Source organism: Rhinopithecus bieti, unplaced genomic scaffold (genome assembly GCF_001698545.2).
Source record: "Rhinopithecus bieti isolate Rb0 unplaced genomic scaffold, ASM169854v2 scaffold_30775, whole genome shotgun sequence".
Taxonomy (NCBI): Eukaryota; Metazoa; Chordata; class Mammalia; order Primates; family Cercopithecidae; genus Rhinopithecus; species Rhinopithecus bieti.
In genome coordinates this window covers 1,331,991-1,351,326 of record NW_016813906.1, presented here as the reverse complement: position 1 = coordinate 1,351,326, position 19,336 = coordinate 1,331,991, and the positions used below count along the sequence as shown (strand labels likewise).

Sequence of the window (19,336 nt, the reverse complement as noted above, 5' to 3'; positions counted from 1 at the left end):
AAAAAAAAAATTCAACTGGGTGGGGAGCTTTTAGGAAAAAAAAAATCAGAGTTGTGCAAATAAATCTAGTTGGTCTGACTGTCTTTACAACACACTGAAAGGGTAAGGCACCATAAGAGGCTGTGAATTCCATTGATAAGAGAGGATTTCCGTACTCAAATAGCAAAGGTCTTGAATACACATACACCAAAACAGAAAAAAAAAAAGAGAGAGAGAAAAGAAAAGACAGATAGAGAGAAAATCACCTTTTAAACTCATCCACGAGCCAGTCAGAGCCACCCAAAGGAAAGCAGGCTCCAGTCCCTTCTGAACTCAGCCATTCTCCCTCTGGTGAGACAGGCTCTAGCTTGTTTCTGGAATGCCACTACCAGCTTCCCACACCTCCAAGGGACCCCCTAACTCCAAAGTGTTGCCTAGACCTAAGGATCCTCCCCCATGTGCTCTCCCCCAACATTGGCTTCCAGGTGAGCGAGACAGAAGCTACGAGCAGAGTTCACTGCTTGACCATGGGGTGAAGCCCACAAAGACACTACCCACTATCCCAACCCCAACCCTTTCACTTTTTCACTTTCTCCACAGGGAGAAAGGAGGAAATAAACTTGTCCAGCCTCACACCTTCCCTGGACAGGGAACTGGGGATCCATTCAAAGCCTGGTCTTTTTCTGTTGAATCAAGCAGCCTGAGCAAAGTACAGATTAAATACTACATGTGAACCAGCATTATGCGAGGCACCAAGAAAGCACAAAAAATAAAACATGACTCCCACCATCCAAAAGGTTATAATTTGAGGAGGAGAAAATACACTCACGAGCCAATGTGAATACCACTGATCCCCTTTTAACTAATCCCAGAGTGACACCTCCTCCAAAGAAAGCCAAGTTGTTGACAGAGTCAGGCCTTCCTAGTTACCGAGAAAAATGGCCCGGGGAGGTCCAGTCCACTGGAAGGCGATACAGAAACAAGCACTCCATAAATATCTGTGGTACCCAGCTACCTCTCTGAAACACAGCCCAGTGCTTTCAGGCAGGGAGAAATTGGTGGTGGGTGGCGGACAGATATGTGAGTGGACTGACACAGACACAGGGGCTTCCAAATGACTCTTGATCACCCAACTTTCCAGCTTCCCCATTTCTGCCCCTGACTTGAGTTCCCAGGCCACTCAACCCACTGTGAGGTCTTACTGTGGGGATTACCGAGTCACAACCAGGCTGGGCAGAACAGGAAGTGAACAAGTCAATTCGAGAAAGATCCAATCAGGGGATATTCTCTGGGCACCGCCTGGCCAACACCCACGGAGGGGTCCTGGAATACAAATACCCTGGAGTCTGAAGGGCGGTGGCCCCTCTTCTCACCACTTCAATTATGTCTTCATTGAACTGGGGTATGAAAAAGGGAAGCAGGGATTGAAAATCTAGCCTTGTGGCCATAAGCCTGTGATGACTCATGCCACCTTTGTGTGCTCTAAGATGCTTTCCCATGTCTGTAATGCTTTTCATATCATCCTACACACTCACTGTCACCTCTTCTCACCCCAGCACACAGAAAAGATGTGCTTATTATGTGCACTTAGGTTTTGTTGTACTATTAAACACAATGACCCACTCCTATGATTATAACACAGGTTTTGCTGGAAACTCAAAAAAGACTTGGCTCTGCTGGCTCACAGTGAATCTGGGCTCTGCTCTTCCAAAAACCTTTGTTCTCCAGATGTCAGCGTAAAGTTATGAACAGCTCTCCCCCTGAGCTAACTTACTGAGCAGTAAGTGAGGCAAGAAAGGCCACTCACTATATTTCTCAGCCTCCATGAAGTTGTCACTGGGAGAGGAGCCAAGAGGGAGGGGGCACCTTCGGAGACAAGATCGTAACTCACTGTCATCCGGGGAAGTAAAGAGGAAGTCAGGGAACTTGTGTTGGGAGTGGAGAGCTAAGCTCAATAGGGACAAGGACAGAGAGGGGCACCTGGGATGGGAGAAATGTGGCATCAGGACAACTGGGAGTGAAAGTTTAACTGCCCTCAAAGATGGCTAACAAAGATCTAGCATTCCTAGTGGACACCAAGCATGAGTTATCAATGAAGCACTGGTTTTTTAAACAGCAAGCAGGATGTAAGAGGGCAGACATAAGACTAAAGAATGTGGAAAACACTAAGGTATCTTGCCATTGGACTCTGCAGTAATCAGGCTAATGTTTGAGTAAAAGAGCTGGAAAACCAGCAGATTCTAAAGAGAGGCACAAAAACAACAAATGAGTTACAAGATAATAGATCCATGAGTTCAGGTTCAGGAAAGAGATTATTTAGGAAGAAGTAGTGTCAGAGAATGGAGTGAAGAATCTAAAATATGAAGCATTTCAGCCCAAAGCTGGTGATGAGATACTTTGTCTTCTCTGGAATGAAGAGGAAATGGGCTCAAAATGAAGCATAAGGGATTGAAGGTAGACGAAAGGAAGGATTTCCTGCGATTGAAAGGTGTCTTTAAAAATAGAACTAGCATGGTGAGGAAGTGGTTGGGCTGGCCAGTTCTGGAGGCCCATCTGCCCCTGAGAGGGTACACATTCCTTCACCACCCCAGCTCCGTCTACTCCATTATCTCCAATGATCTGGATAAAAAAGCCAAGCTATTCCCTGGGCGCACCATGTAAACCTCAGAAGGGCCACACTTTGGGAGCCCTAGCAGGAAAGGTGGTAGGAAGACCAGCCCCGAAACAGGGCAGAGAAAACAGAAAGGAACAAGGCAAGATGAAAGGGCAAAGGAACATGACCATTCTCTGCAACAGCACAGGTGATTGGGTGGTGGTTTTGTTGCTTGGGTTTTATCACGGGCTTCCTAGGTTAGTACTGCCAGGCTCTTCATCAACAAAGCTTCAGTTAAGAAAATCATTCCAGCCATCACCCATAAAAGTGTGGGTGCAAGTTCCTCTGCAAAGCACATGCGGGCCACCTCTGGCTCCCGCTGGCCATGGAGAGGCCATGTGTGATTAGTACAGTCAGCCAGGAATGAAAGTGGGAAGCCCCAGGCTCTGGGCCAAGTCTACCACTGCCTAGCAGGTAGCCTCTGGCACTCACTCCCCTCTTAGCCTCAACCTTTCTCATCTGTAAAATGACACGGTTAATGATATGACTTCACAAGTCTATGTCTACATAGAAGATGCTCAATAAGTATTCACTCTGCCTTTCCACAAAGGAAACTATCTATGCTCAAAGAGTTGTACTTTCTTCTATGATTCCTCAGATACTCTTGTCGACTAGAGGAATAAGAACCTTACTCTAAAAGCCAATTTTAGGAGAGAAGAGAAAAATTTAAAAAGACTTTAATTACTGAAGGCCAGGGGCATTTGCTCATGCCTATAATCCCAGCAATTTGGAAGGCCACAGAGGGAGGGCTGCTCAAAGCTAGGAGTTCAAGACCAGCCTGGGCAACAGAGCAAGACCCTGTCTCTACAAAAAGCTTAATAAACAAAATAAAATAATTACTGAGATTTAGCTATCTTTTTAAAGAAAATATAATATTTGGCCCAGTTTTTTATCTATCAAACCTAGACCTAAAATCATCTTGTCTCATTCCCTCTGTCAACGTCTGCTGAGCTCCCATAATGCATAAAACATCACAGACAAAGGAGTCACAGGATTAGACCTACAGTTCCATACCAGTGTGTTACAGCCTGTCATGAAGCAGACTCTGAGAATTTGGTTACTACTTAGTGCTAACATTTAATTTGCTTTTAAAATGTCTGTGTTAGAGCAGACTCAGGATTACGCCTGTAAGATGACATTCCAACTCACCTGTATTTAAATACGAATAAAGAGTAAGCAGAAGGGCCCAGGTAAAAATGGCACATGGGAGGGCATCACACATGTGAATTTTAGCTTCCCACACGCAAAGGCATGGTGGGACAAGACAGGAAGCATTGCTCTAGACCTGAGAATCACCACACGCCAGAGAGGGCATGGGAGGTGACACACAAACCCAGCAGAGAACGTTGAGAAAGAGTTTTAAGAGCCTACTCATCATTACAGAGTTCACTTAAAAGTCCATCCAGAATCAGAATGTGGGATGGGATGCCACAAGGCATTCCTGGGGGCCAGGAGTAGATTTTAAGGACTCATCAATTACTATTCAAGTTCAAGTCAAGCTGGATGGACCCCAGCCACATGCTGCTGCTCGATGGGCAAAGATCAAGAGGCAGTCGTTCACCACCAGCCATATTTCCTGGGGCTGCTTGTTACTGACGTTCTGTCATTCAAGGTGGGTCCTGAAGCCACAATAAGCACCAAATCTGCTCCCTACAATCCACAGCAAAAGGAGAGTTCCTTCTTTAAAAGAGAGATGGCACACATCTCTCAACTCTTGAGAGAAAATGAAGAGAAGTGGGATTTTTCAATCCTGATACCAGCAGGAAACAGGGAGTCTCTGGTAAGCAATACCAAACCAAGAAGCTTCTTTTCTCCCAAGTACACCAGGAACCCCTTTCAAATACAGGTGCTACAAAAAAAGAAGTAGGTGTGGAAGCAGGGCAAGAAAGGGAACCTGAGGACTATGCAAGCTCTGTCTATGGGTATCAACACCTTTAAGGCATTTTGCGGTCTTTTTGATTCTATAACCTCCATATTGAGAGACATAAAACACAGAGCATTACACCTGTCAGGTGCTGGGCCCTGAACTATCTCCAGGCAGCTGAAAGTCAGTACATCAGCCTTTTAATGACGTGAAAGTTAAAGATTAAAAACACGTTGGAACGCTTACTTTACGCAGTGCCAAAAATGTGTCTATAACCTGTAAGGAGAGATGGGTGTGGAGCATCATAGGAAAAAGGTGACTGCATTCATGCTGCAGAGAAAAAAATGAGGTCCTCGCTTGCCTGCCTGCCTGCCTGCCTTCTTTCCTTACAAGGGAAATTGCTCCTGAAATCTGACATGCTTTGCAACAGCAGTAAGTTGACCACTGGAGTGAGGCTGGAACCACTGGAATCTTGTAGATTTCTGAGGCCAATCCTGTTCTGACACACGAAGCTGGGAGCCACTGTTTTAGGAATTCACGTGGGCATGGGACTGTGCTGATTCAGAAAGGGCTCCAGGTCACATCCTGTATTCTCCTGAATTACTCCAATGACAATAAAAACTCAGTGAAGACAAAGAGATCGTTTTCGTTGCCAATCCATAACTTAGGAATTCGTGGCTATGCTTGGATAATTCTCTCTAGACTTGGAGTGTTAAAAGTTTGCACCTAGTTATTCTCCCCTCTCTGGCAGGCGAATCATGTCACTGGCAAGCAATTATTGTATCCTCTTCAAATAACTCGGCCTGAATTTTCACTTATGCCTATATATTTATGCACAAATGTGTGTATGATGTAGTACTATGGCTTCTTTTTCTGAAAATTGAAAAATTCAGAAAGCCAAAGATAATAGAATATATCTTGAGTGGCACATCCTTTGGGTAGGAATCAAAATAATTGCAAAATTATTTATGCAGGAGTATTAAAATTTTCCTCAAAAGTTCCCAGGCAAATGGGTGCCTCTTTAATTTTCACCCTTACAATAAACTCTCCTGCAGGTTTTGTTTATTTTGAGGAAACATTTCACTTTTTTTTTTCAAGACATGAGGTGTGAATGATGCAAAACAGTATTTGGATATGTAAACTGAATTATTTGCATAATGCATTACTAATCAGTGAGTATAAATTCTGGAGTCTGAGGACCTGAAATCAAGTGCCACCAAATTTTTTAAAATCCAGATTATAAAAGTAAAGAGCATCACCCTTCAGTGGGATAATGTACACGTTTGCATTCCGTTTATAAGAAGGAGAAATTATCCTCACAGAGTTTTCTAAGGAAAATTAAATAAGTGGCCTCTGATGTACACTGCTTTGCTCTGACTCAACATTATGAGGCATAAGGTCCTAAATTCATAGGCACAACCACAGAAGCACCAAGGAGAGTGAAGATATTTGCATCAAAAAGAGCAGACAGTCCCCGCCCCCACCCCATGTTGGTCGCCTATGGAACCTATGGGAATCCGAAGGGGCAGTCAGACATTCTGCCTATGCCACCCATCAGATCAGCCACCAACTGAACCAAAAAACCACCCATACCCTTCTCCAGTGGGTTCCCACCGGTGTTTTCATGCAAGTTTAGCCCCTTCTTTGTAGAAAAAAGATATTGATATGCCAACAGTAGACAGAAGAAAAAATTATTCCAGCTCTGTACACAACCTTTGTAAACCCAGCATGATAAAACCAAGTCTGGGAAACTATTTGTCTAAACAAACACTTTTTGGAAATGGATGATATGAGGGGGAAAGGAAAAGGAAACGTGTAGCCTAGTGGTCAGCACACATACACACACACATCCTTGAGGGTGCCAGGTTACATTTCTACAACAGCTGCCTTCCATTGTCTACTGCCAGTGAAGCCAAACCAGCCTAAAATTTAATTTAATCTGCTGTAAACCCAAGTATCGGGCACTTAGATGGCAGCTAAAAGTGCCACTCTCAGATAACTGAGTGACACTTGCTAATAATAGCCTCAGTGTGAAGCGAGAGGGAGCGGACATTTTATAAAACCAGAGGGACCTGGGTCTGGGCCTAGGAACAGCGTGATGTGGTTAGGCCAGTCTCAGCTTCCAGGCAGCAGATACGGCAGAGACCAGGCCCACCATGGCTCCCGTGTGACGGGCTGCACCAAGCCCACCAGTGACCTAGCTTTCAAGTCATACAGCGACAGTCCTGGCTTTTGCTAACCGAAAGAACAAAATGCCCCTTTCCAGCTCTGCCCCCTTTCCAGCTCTGCAACTATCACTCTGCTCCCTTTCATCTTCCATCTTGTGTCCCAGTCCTCCCTTAAAGGGAAGGCTGCTTAACCCTTGACATGTTCTTTGTCCCCTTCTTTCTGAGAGTGTGGTCAATCTCCTCTCAGGCAAACCATCTTTCTCTAATAGTCAGGGATCGAATGGCCATAGGAAGGTCCCAGAGCCTTGTCTTCATCAACACTACCAGCCAAGTGGGCACGTCCCAGCTGCTTCTTCCTGAGCCCACCACGATGCACAGAGGCACCTGTGCTGAAACTCAAGCAAACGCCACATCTGACTCTGCCTCATGCACTGAAAAAGCCAAGGGATCTCTGTTCTTCCAGGAGAATGGGCGACAGTGCACAGTACAGACCCTGAAATGACCCCTTCACAATGAGCTTACTGGAGCTCACAGGTACTTTCTTGCCCACATGACATTTGTCCCCTTGCTACCTCTGAGCCAAACCCTTGGTGAAGAAACAACACCGACTAAACAAGGTCATATTGCTCTCTACCAGTCGGGCAATATCTTTTTTTTCTGGAAAAATCTCAAATACTACAAAAGTAGAGAGAATGTTATAAATCAGTCCCCAAGTCCACATCTTCCAGCTCCAACCACCACAGCTCACAGTCGTTCTTGTCTTCTGTAACCCTATCGCCTCCCTAGTCCATTTTGTTATTTAAGTTGACCCCAGACATCATATCATTTCATCAGTAAACACCTCTGTATGTATTTTTTAAACACAAGAACTTTTTTTTTTCTTTTAAATACAACCGCAAAACCATTATCACACCTAAAAATAATAAAGTGACAAATAAAGTCCTGCATTACCAAATAGGGGAGTTACTTTAAACTCAGAAATACTTCTTTCCATCTGGGTCATGCTTTGGAGGATCAGTGAGGTTCAAGACTGAAGCTGCCAAGAAAAGCTTCAGAGAATCACACTCTCTAAAAAGGGCCTTGTGGAAAGCCACCTTGCATGTCCCCCCAAGCTCCTGCCCCTTGCAGTCCTTTGCCCTATTCAGGGCTGAATGCACCCCCTGAGACTCTCTGTGACAGTCCTCCCACATCGACTGCCCCACAGGCCCTGTGTCTCCCTCATTCCCCACCATGTGGCCCATCACCACATCAGACAAGCAGGTGCACTCCCAGTGTTCAGAACTGGAATTCATTTGTCTTGGAAGAAAGTGTTCTCCTGGATGGTTCTGCACAGAATTCATTCACAGAACATGTCTTGGATATACAGCTGACTAGATATGTCAGTTATGTTCCAAATGGGTTTTCACAGGTCAAGGTTCTGCAGGCAAGAGCAAATACTATTTTTAGACAGGATAAGGTCACAATGCTTTTAGAGACAGTGAGGTCTACAATAAAACCTATTGATCAGCCTCTGGAACTAGTGCTCCAGAGAGACACAGAGATTGAAACAAAAATTGCCTGGCCGTTTTCTCTGTAGACTCTGTGGGTAAAAGCTTGTTGGACTTAATATCTTTCAGGACATAAAATAAGTAAGAAGTAACTGTGTACAGATTACTGAAGTCCATTTAACCAGATGCAGAGGCAGGTCACAGAAAATACACTCAGGGCAGAATTGTAAAGAAGGGAGATTTCAAGGCAACACGTGTTGCAACCTAGAGAAAGAATAAACACCAGTCTCCTCAACTCAGGGGAGGCACAAAGGACAGCCTGCCATCCAGGATTCCTGCTTGGGACTGTTGCTCCTAAATTAACCACTATGATCCTCAATCCAGGGCTATGTGAACAATAGACTTTCAGATAAACAGTATGGAGATAATTTGCTTAAGTCAGATTTTGATGAAAAGTGGTTTCTACATGGACAGCTTTCAAAAACTTCTATATTGGTTTGATGGAATCACGGTAAATTCTAAAGACTTTCCTACTCTCTCTCTCCCTTTCTACACACACACACACACACACACACACACACACACAACTGATACATATATTCATACATGCATATACATATGTATATATGTAGTATGTACATACGTATGTGTGTATATAGATGCATATGTATATATGCTTTATCTTATGATGACAGTGTTGATATGTTTGGGGAATTTTTTTTTCAAAAAGAGATAATAAGCCTTGTATAGGTGTACCACACAAGACTCCAGTAAGCAAAATCATTCATTGCCAGGCAAAACTTGAGAAATAAATTTAGAAATCATATGAGCACACAGGAGCTCAATCAAGTAAATGAATCACCAAGGCACAGAAAGTCACTGGAACGTTATTTAACTAGCCCAAAGGTTCAAGAATTAACCAAGGTTTTAGCAGTAAACCCTAAATAATTTATTTAAGACAAATAGGAGCTTTAAGCACAGATATTAATGTAATGGACTATCCCACCTTAAACTTCAGCCAGAGATCTAAAACTTTGAAGTCAATTATGTTTCCATAAATACCTCTCCATTATCAGGGGTGCTTTATTGTTTTAGAGACTTGGGACCACAGGAACTAGTGTGAAAACTGGAGGGTATCTTCAGTTATCATCCACTCCCATCTCACAACCCAGTTTGCAAACAAAATATGCTATGGTAAATATAATCCATATATCACATTGTGACACAGCTGACCCCATTAGTGAGCCAAGACTGTCCTAGCGCAGCTTCTTATCATACATTAACAATACAATGGCTGATACATTTACACAACACAGTAAGGGGTGGGGGAGAAGAGAGAACATCGGGCTATGAAATCCTAAACTTCATATCTGAATACATAATTTTGTCACCTATCTCTGGCATGAATGTTATCATGCTTTTATTTCAGGTAATAACGGAAGGGGAAAGTAGAGCCTCCGGGGGGCTGCCACTCATTTGGCCTGTTACTTGCTTTTGTGTTGGGTTAGGGTTAAACTTCATGTTCCTGGTTTTTGTTCGGTTTTTTTTTTCTTGTTTCTTGTTTTTTAAGAGTTTATTTTTTTACCAGAGATAGAAGAGCATGCGAAATGGGAAACAGCTGATTACCAGTGCCCTTATAGAGCACGCCTATTAAAAATCCCCAAAACATTATAAATTAAGGAGGCAGTAATTTAAATAAATTACTTTTTTATTGAAGCTATAGATCTCAAGAGTGCCTGTGTCCTATAAGGAACACATATTTCACAACTGATTCATTTGCCCCTTACTCTGAGCACATGGGATAATAAAAGAAAGTTTTAGATCATCATTATCCAAAGGATAACTTTGAATGCCCTTTCTCAGCATGCTTCTGAAAACATCATTTCTTATCTCATTCAATGCCACATATAAATGGTATTTGCTGGACAGTGTGGAAAACAGAAACATCCGTGCTAAAAGCCAATGGTAAACACCAAGATTAAAAAATGGATTGCAAAGATCGCATGTCCCAGAACAGGCCATATGCTTTTACCTACATGATGAATAAAAAAAGAACATTTTCCCTCAATTTATGCTGTCTTCAACACTAACAGAGGGAGAATTCTTCTAAACATGTTGCATCGGATGCCTTTAACAAGCAAAAATTCCTAACTCCAGGGACTCAGCATATGTAGGCTATGTCCATACAGAGAAACCAGCTTTTGGGAGGAGGAAGGAGGAAAATATCACTGAATTAAGTCAGTTAATTGAATTTAAAATACCTGGTTGTTTGAATTCAACTATTTCTTTTTCAAAAACGTACTTCTATTTTGATGTAGTTACATTTGCCCAAAAAAGCAAACTTGGAGAAAATACACATTACATTCTTTGGAGTTTTTCAAAAAAACAGCTTGCAACAATTAAAAGATGGAGAAAGCTTGTAAGGCTGGAAACTTCTGTGAATTATCACCATTCCATTATACTGCACTTCAATTTTGCTTCCAGCAATTTGAAAGATGCCTTTAAGCTTTCTGTTGGGGAATCATGAATCCAAGCCTTAATCTCCACCATAGCTTCCATCTTTGAGGCAAATCAAGAAAATATTCTGCTGTCTTTGCAGGTGAGCCCCATTCAGCAACTAGATTCCAAAATATAGCAGGGAGGAAACTGGTCAGTGGTGTTCATACTATGCTAGAACATCATGGGGACTCAGAGGCCCACCCAGTTTAAACTATCTATTTTACCTACTTTACAACACAAGGAAACAAATGCTAACAGGTGAAGGGAGCCCCAAATCTCACAGCATGACACAATAAGGGTCAGAACTCAGGTGTCCTGGTTTTCAGATCAGTGTCTCTCTGTTAACACTAAAAGTCAAAGTTTGGTTCTAGTAAATCTGTAATGCCCAAAAGACCTTAAATGCCCTCCCTCCAAACCAGTCTTGGTAATTTCTCCATGGCTTTCACAGAAGGGTAAATGTCTAGTTGGAAGGCCTTTACTAAATTTTATGTTATCTTCTTCCTTCATTCGTGTTTGGTAATCAAAAATAGTTTATCATAATGCTCTCAGTTGGAAGGTCTTCATATTACAGGCAGATACTGTTATTTTCTGGTAGAGAATGGCAGCAGAATTGGGAAAAAAAAGAATGTGGTTTTCTTCTAACCACAGTAGGTTTTTTCTATAACAATGATTTCACTTTCTAGATATAAAACAGGCATGGTTTCTCTCACCCTGAACTTCTGCAAAATCTAGATTTGATCAAATTCAGAAACTGGTGATTTGATCAAATTCAGAATCCCATATTTTGGGATGATGTGTTCTAGCAGAAAGCCATTGGTTGGCTATATTTTGCTCTTTCTTCCCCAAAAGATTTTTAAATAGTTTTCATTTTTAAAAGGTTTTCAACTTCAGATTGTGCCCATGCCAAAGTCTCTATACATCTAATCAATCAATAAATAAGACAAACAAAGCAGCATATGTTTATCCTTTACCATTTGGGAAGTGTACATTAATTACGCAGATTGTCTCCTATGCATCTCCCCCTACCCCCTCCGCGTCGCAGACAGCAGTGCTCAAAAGGGTCCGCAAAATAAAAACGTATGGGGTAATTAAATGGATATTTATAATTAGAACTTAATAATTTGCAGCAGGGACAAATGAGCTCTGATTTTAATCTGCAGCACATTTAGATTAGCCCAAAGATAGTGTAATTTGATGGTTTATAGGCCTCCTCTCAGATTATGAAACAATACCAAGCCTTCAAGTGCAGTGTGTCTATGTCAGGAGTGTGTTAAAGAAGAAGACGCAATGAAAATGTTTGACAACGTGAAAGCAGCCATAAATTACATGACAACTGTGTAAAAGTCATGATGAAACAAATAAAGGGCTGACCTATAATGCGTCTGATTCATTGTGACACACACAACTCCCTGCACTAATCTCTCCCCAGCAAACGCATTCTTAAGCGGGGAACTACTTAGCACCAGGAACGTTGTAAATTATCACTAGTCAACAGCATTGATTTTTAGTCGACATTTCAATCAGGTTGAAGTAGAAATACTACCCGGCTCATCCAACAGCCTCTTAACCAGTCCACTGCCCCTCTGAGGTCTCCTTGGTTATGGCTTTGTTAAATTTCCATTGCTCTGACCATTCGATATTTATTGTAGCTTTGCCACATCCAGGCACTTGGCCTGAAGGGTCACCGGCCTGCCTCTTGGGACATTAAATTTGTGCTTACCTAACGAAGGCAGAAACAGAAAAAGAAAAAGAAACAAAAGGCCATCATCAGAGATGTGGCCTGATTTTCACTGATTTTCAAGGGAAGAGAAGGAAAACGAGGGGGTGCGAGAGAGGGAAATAAGAAGGGTTCTAAGGCCATCATACGCTTTTTATCATTTCAGCTTTATCATTTCAGTCTAGGAGACTCAGCAAATAAAACTAAGAGCTTCTCCTCCAGTGTGACAAAGGAGAACCACTACACTCCTGACCCAGGGGTATACAGAGACAATGAAGAGGGCCAAGAGAAGGGGTGAGAGGGAAGGGCTTGCATGACCTCCATTGAGGACATCCATGCCCCTGGACAGAGTGCAAAGTGAAAGTGAAACTTTGGAGCTCGGCCCACATGGGTTCTCAGCAGCCACCTCCATCCTACCTCAAGCTCAGAAGACAACCTGGATGTGAGCGACAACTTCTTTGTGATGGATCTGAACAGCCTCTCTTGGTTCTAGCAGAAGGACTTACCAAGCGAGCAGAGCTCCCATCCGACACTCGTCAGTGCCGAGGCCAACTCTTCCACTCCTCTCACGGGGCCTCCACATGCAGTAGGCGCTTCTCAACTACCAAATGATTCTGAAATTCTATCAGTGGAGGTCTATGGTGGCCTGGCCAATTCGGAAGGATGGAGAGTACAGGAAAACAGTGACATTTGGTTTTGGAATACATTGTGTAATCCATCTGCAACGAAGCTCAGGTCTTGCTTCAGCAAATATTAATAGTGTCAGGGCAGCCTGTGGAGTGACTGGGAGAGGCCACCATGCAGCTGAAAACTTGCCTCTGGGGAAGCCACATGCGGATCATACGGAGCTGTTGACTGCAGTTTCCATTCAAAACTTCCCTCAAGTTCCCAGCATGCCTTCCGGACTTGCCTTACCACAGCACTTGTTCAGCCAGAAATGAAAACCTCCTCGAAGCAGATTATGATCCCCCAGTACCCATCGTCCTCAGAAGCACCCCTGCCATGCACACTCACTCACACTCAGTCTCCCCCTCCCTGTATAATTCTGATTCTCCCCACCCTTTGAAGGTACAATCCGAGAAGTGAATGCCACAGAGACAACACACAGAACTGCTGCAGGCCAAGTCTCACCACTCCTTAAAAGTCCTAGCTTGGCTTCTCATTCAGCCCACTGCAGTCTCCTAACCAAGCCACACACAAACAGTAAAACCTCCTCCCTCTGTTTTTCAGGACCCTCACTCAATTTCTGGCTCATTCTGGGCAGATGGGGAAATGACTACTTGCAAAGCAGAATTCCTTACATTGCAATTTTTCCCAACAGCTCCGTGCTCCTTCAATATGCCCAGAACTGGAGGGGAACATTCTTCCCTTTCCCAGAAGATTGAAAAACTTGACCACAGAACCCATGGGAGGGACAACTGTCCAGCACCAGAGCTTCCTGCCCAGTTGTTGCCTGGCGCCGCCGAAGAAAGCTGCACACGTACTGAGGCGGTAGAAGAGGATGGTGGCCGCAGGCCAAAGGATTGAACAACTGTAGACCCTCAGTGAAGTCATTTAACCCTTGATGAACCCCAATTTCCTCCTCTACCAAATGAGGCTAATGGGAGTGTTTCCTTTCCGGGGTTGTTGTGGGATGGAATATCAATGTGTCAGACACATGGTAATGACAACAGCAATTCTGGAGGTGCAGCCCCCGGAGCAAGTAATGTCTGTGCTTTCCCTCATTTACTTCTCACATGGACTCTGTAAGGTAAGGGACCTTGAGTTGTCTCCATTTCACAGAGAGGTGAAATGATTCCCCCAGACTCTCCCAACCAGTTAGCGGTGATGTAGAAATCTGAACCCAAAGTAACTGCGTCACACACCCAGGCACGAGCCTCTCATAAGGCAGCACATGCCTATGGGGAGAGGGGATTCCCACCCACTGAGGGAACTGCCACCAGAAACATAATGAGGCCCTGAGCTCTTTAGAGCCCCACCTGCCCTGCTCTACTCTCATCCCAACCTGCTCACCCCATAGTGGGGGAACTACATTGAGACCCCAGGAGCACACAGTTCCAAGCCATGAGTCATAACCATAATAGTAATGAGCTTTTGTGACATGTTTTACCATGTGCCCAGCACTGAGCCCAGCACCCCCACGTGCTCTCATAGGATGCTCAAAGGCCCTATGAAGCGAGCCCCGTGATTCACCCAACTTTACAGATTGAGGAAACGGAGGCTTAGGGAATGAAATCTGCCCAAGGTCACACAACTAGAAATGGTATTACTTCTTTAACCTCAGCGTAAACCATTTTATTTCGTGTAATCAAAGGGAAGAAGAAAAGAAAGGAGAGAAACCATACGTTAAGGGCATATTTCCCCTCTTTCAGTCCCTCTTCCCTTTCTTACCAGCTCAGGTTACAAAGACACCTAGGTGGGAGAGAAGACTGCCTCTAAGGGTTTGGCTGAGTTGGGGGCGGTATCCATGGGATAAACCCAGAGGCCCCCAAATTTTCCCAGTTTTTATTTGCTACTAGAAAAGGAGAAGAAAATCCCGCCTCCCTTATGAGGCCTCAGCCAGGAGAAGTAAATGTGATTTTATCACATTTTATATAGATGTGCACAATGGTGATTTTCAAGTCTATGATGGGAAAAATATTTTTTATTGTGTGAATCTCATTTCAGACAGGTCCCCAAACCACTAGAAAGCCCTGATGTCCCCTAGGTGGGATTCTATGAACCCAGCTTTAGCCCCAGCAGCTCCTCTGGTGGGAACTAGAACATGCTTCCTGCCAGTTAGTAACAGGGAAATTCAATTACTTCGCCACTTGTGGCAGAAGGGCAAAGACTGCACATTAAAAGAGCTAAAAATGTCAGGAAGTTATTGGGATGATGACTCTTGCTTGCCAACATTCATATATGAATGCATAATGTCACAATAAACGAAAAAACACAGGAAGAGGCCAAGAAGATAAGAAAATCGAGAACAAAACAAGCCCAAACACATGGGTTTGCCATCGGTCCTGCCCAGGAAAGGCTGTGCCTCTAGCAAGAGCACCTTTTCCCCACCCCTGGCCTTTCCTGAGCCTTCCTTGCACATTATTCTCAGCCACCGACAGCTTAATTCACAGGCCCCTTCCAACAAGTTAAACTTCAGCCATTAAAAAAAAAAAAAAAAAAAAGAGTTTCCACTGTTTTCCTACCTGCACACGCAGGCACGCCGGCCACGCCCCACCCCACTGCACCACGAGCTCTCACACCTGGTCGCCTGAACACAACCAAACCCTTCCCATCTGGCCCTTGGGTTACTGGCGTTATCACAACTCTTTTTTTCCCAATGGCAAGCCAGGAAAGATGATAGAACCCGCGTGTGTAGCCAAAAGACTGGCCTCAACTGGTTCAGAGGAGGGAAAAAATTGAGCTGTGCGTCTCTTTATTTTTTTATTTTTTATTTTTTATTTTATTTTATTTTTTTTATTTTGCCTTTAGCCAAAAGACCAGGGAGCATTTGATGTACAGTCAGCAGGTATTTAAAAAAGAAAGAAAGAAAAGGAAAAAAAAAAAAAACACTGAAAAGGCTTGGCTGCACTGGGGCCCTGACACGCTCTCATCTAAAGCCTGGCCCTCGGCCAAGTTCATCTGTTAATGGACAACCACAACCAGGGCCCGCACCTCCCCCACCTCCCACTACCCCTCCCGAGTCTTCTCTGTTATCCTACCTCTTTCGAGCTCCTAAAAACTAGACATCGATTATGTCTGCGCTTTTCCCTTTCTATTCAAGATAAACAAAGTGCTTCAAGTTCAGGGCGCACCCTGGGACCCCTGACAAAACAATCTATCATTCTGTCTGCTAAACCAGTCTGGCTACACCACGGCCAGGGAGAGTAACGCTCCCAATGTACAATTTTCCCTTTGTGCTCCTTCCCTCTTGCCACTAACCTCTTTTCTTTACCACCTTCTCCGGAGCAGATGGACTTGACCACTTTGCTTAAGCCCCTCCTGGCAACCTCAGAAATTAGAGGAAAAAAAAAAAAGCTCCTGGCTACCCCTCCTCCGGCCCAGGTTTTTCTCCTCCCTGTGTGTTGCCCCCACCATCCTGCACACACAGACACAAATCCCGTTGGACCCACACAATCTTTTCGACCCTCTCACCACTGACACTAACCCAGAAAATAAATTAAATACTGGGACTGCCCCCTCCTTTGCTTTCTGCAAGAATATTTTAAGTGAGTTTTGTTTTAAATCATATCCATTAATTTACCCTGCCTTGCAATTAAATGCAAGTACACTTTTTACAACCAGTACGGAATGTATTAATTATAACTACAAATGGTCAAATGAGAGCACAGTCCCTCCTAAAAATATTAATAAAATACATAATAAACAATATTAATGAAACAGAAATAGATTCATAAGCCTTGGCCAGGTCTTTTATTATTTCATGCAAGGGGAAAGTCCAGCCAATGAAACTTGCTCCATACACTTTGGCAGGACTCAGACCAACCACTACCATTAAACTCAAGAGTGTGTTTTGGCAGTGCCCTGGCATTGGGGGGCCCTGTGCAGACACCACCAGGAGACGCTGACCCCAGTGCCCAAGGCAGGATCCATAACATCTTAGCCTTCCCATGTGATCAAGAAAAGTTACCCACAGGCTGCTTCCCTCTTCCTAGGCTCCCCAGGCAGCTGTTCTGTCAGTGTCCACCCTGCCCCTCAAAAGACAAATGAAATCCCCCAGACCCAGTGGGAAATAAGCCCACCTAAATGAAGGACTCAAGACTGGGGCACCATGAGCATCTGGGTTAAGGCACGGAATCCTGCACCAGCCTTGGAAGCTGCCTTTGTTCCTGCCACACCGCCAGGCCCCTGCTAACCTGTCTCCACAACACTCTGCCTCACGCCTCACCCCAGCACTCCCTGCCCCTGCCCCTCCCCCCAATCCAACACACCCACCGCACAATCGAATCTAATTAAGATCAGGAAGAAATTTGCATTTTCTTTTCACTGTACCCCCAGTAATCACAGAAGTTCTTCAAATTTTGAGAATTTTGTTCCTCTGCTAATTATTTCCCTCATTTTGCATTTCAAGGCACAAAGACAGTCTATCTCACTGGTGGTCTATTAATAGTTTGAAGTTTTGAGCATCAGAAGGTGGTTTTTTTTTCTTTTAAAACGATTCTGTCATTTCCAGTTTTGTAAAAAGGTTTTGTTTTGTTTTGATTTTTTGTTTTTCTTTTTTTGGTGGTGGTGGTATTAATGTTTCTTCAGAAGGGCAGCTTCTGGGCCATTCTGGGTATTATGATTTGGTTTCCCCCTTACAATAGTTACTCTCTGCCTGGTTTACTGATTTACAGAACCTTGGTTATGTGAATGGCGAAAAAGAAAAAAAGGAAAGAAAGAAAGAAAATTCCTTGGCATAAGTATATGTTTGCTGATCAAATTTCAGATCATGTGTTGTTCATTATTATGACTTTACTTGAAAAACAGTTTGCCACAGTGAGATGGATTCACTTATATGCTTTCTACCCCTCCACTCCCTTTAAGTACTTCGAAAAACAGTACAATTTTTTTAAAGGTACATTTAAAGCATGAACTGGTTTGGATTAAAACAATGTTTCACCGTCTGTAAATTCCCTGAAAATACATTTTCGAAAGACTTATGCAAAGCCACATGATTTTGAAGCAGCTAATGAGATTGTCCCACCAACAAAATTTAATGGTGACTTAAGAAATTCTAATACTTTTCGTTTACTTCCTGTAGAATTATTTGTGTACTTGACATTCATACAGTTTCTCCATTATATAACAATCTACCCTGGGTACACTAGATTATGCCAATCTATTAGAATGAAATTTGTACTCCATATAAGCAGAAGTTTCCAGTCCGCTTTTGACTTACCATTATGTTTCAATGTAAAGTGTTATTATAGCAGAGTATAAAGCACAGCTCCTCCATGCTCATGTTTTTAACTCTAATACTGTAATCTTTCTTGCTGCTTCTAGGGCTGTGTCAGTGTTTACATTCCTGGAAGTTAAATAAACCGACATGGCAAAACTCCTGGATAGACTGAATAATAAGGCTTGTGATGACTAAATTGTTTACTTTTTACCTTGTTAGGATCCCTTTCTTGTAAAGTTTGGGGGAGAGAGAGAGGAGAGAAAGAGAGAAGGAATGAAGGGAGTGATGCAAGATAGAAGGAGAGAGATTTATACACTGGCTTCCATATGTCACAAAGACCTTCCTATCCACAGCCAACGCGACTGAAGCAGCATGCATAAGTCAGTGTTGCTTGTTTTGTTTTCTTAAATACCAGGTCAGCTGAATACCCCTTTCTCCACTGCCCACTCAGTCCCACATAAAGTATGAAGATTTTTTTTTTTTGCCCATTTTCAAATAGCAAATTATCCATTAGATTTCATCATATCTTAGTAAAGCAATTACATCAAGAAAATGATAGTGCGTGTGGAATCAATTATGCATGCAGTTGGCCGGAGACCAAAGGCTGTGAAGTCGGAGAGGGCAGAATCGCTCGACACACACAAATAAAAAGCCCCTGGATCTCACAGATGGACCCCATCAGTTCATCTTACTGCCTAAAAAGTTCATGCACTTAATAATTTATTTGTGTTCTGGATACTGTTTCCCAGCTGAATATTAACAACTTTAAACTGAAGCATGCTTTTAGCATGGTATAGATGGAAGTCGCAGTAGGGCAGTGCTAGGTCCCTCGGAGGTTAAAATTAGAGTTATGTTTCTTACACACTGTTCATTTTCCATCACAATTTATTTTCTTTCATTAAACATTCCTTTTAATCAGAATATCAGTTTCAGTGTTCTGATTCTGCTTGTTAACCAGTGATAAACTCACAAATCCAAGATGAACATCAATAATACAGCACAGGTTATTCAACAGCAAAGGCAAACACCAAAATCACAGGCTCTCAAAAATTGGAAACCGTTAGTTAGCACCTTGTTTTCATGACCAG

At 43.2% G+C, this 19,336-nt stretch overlaps 1 protein-coding gene across 1 annotated transcript in view; it reads right to left on the bottom strand.

Annotated features, from left to right (window-relative positions):
* BCL11A (BCL11 transcription factor A) overlaps positions 1 to 19,336 on the bottom strand; it is a 99,543-nt gene that overhangs the window by 62,900 nt on the left and 17,307 nt on the right.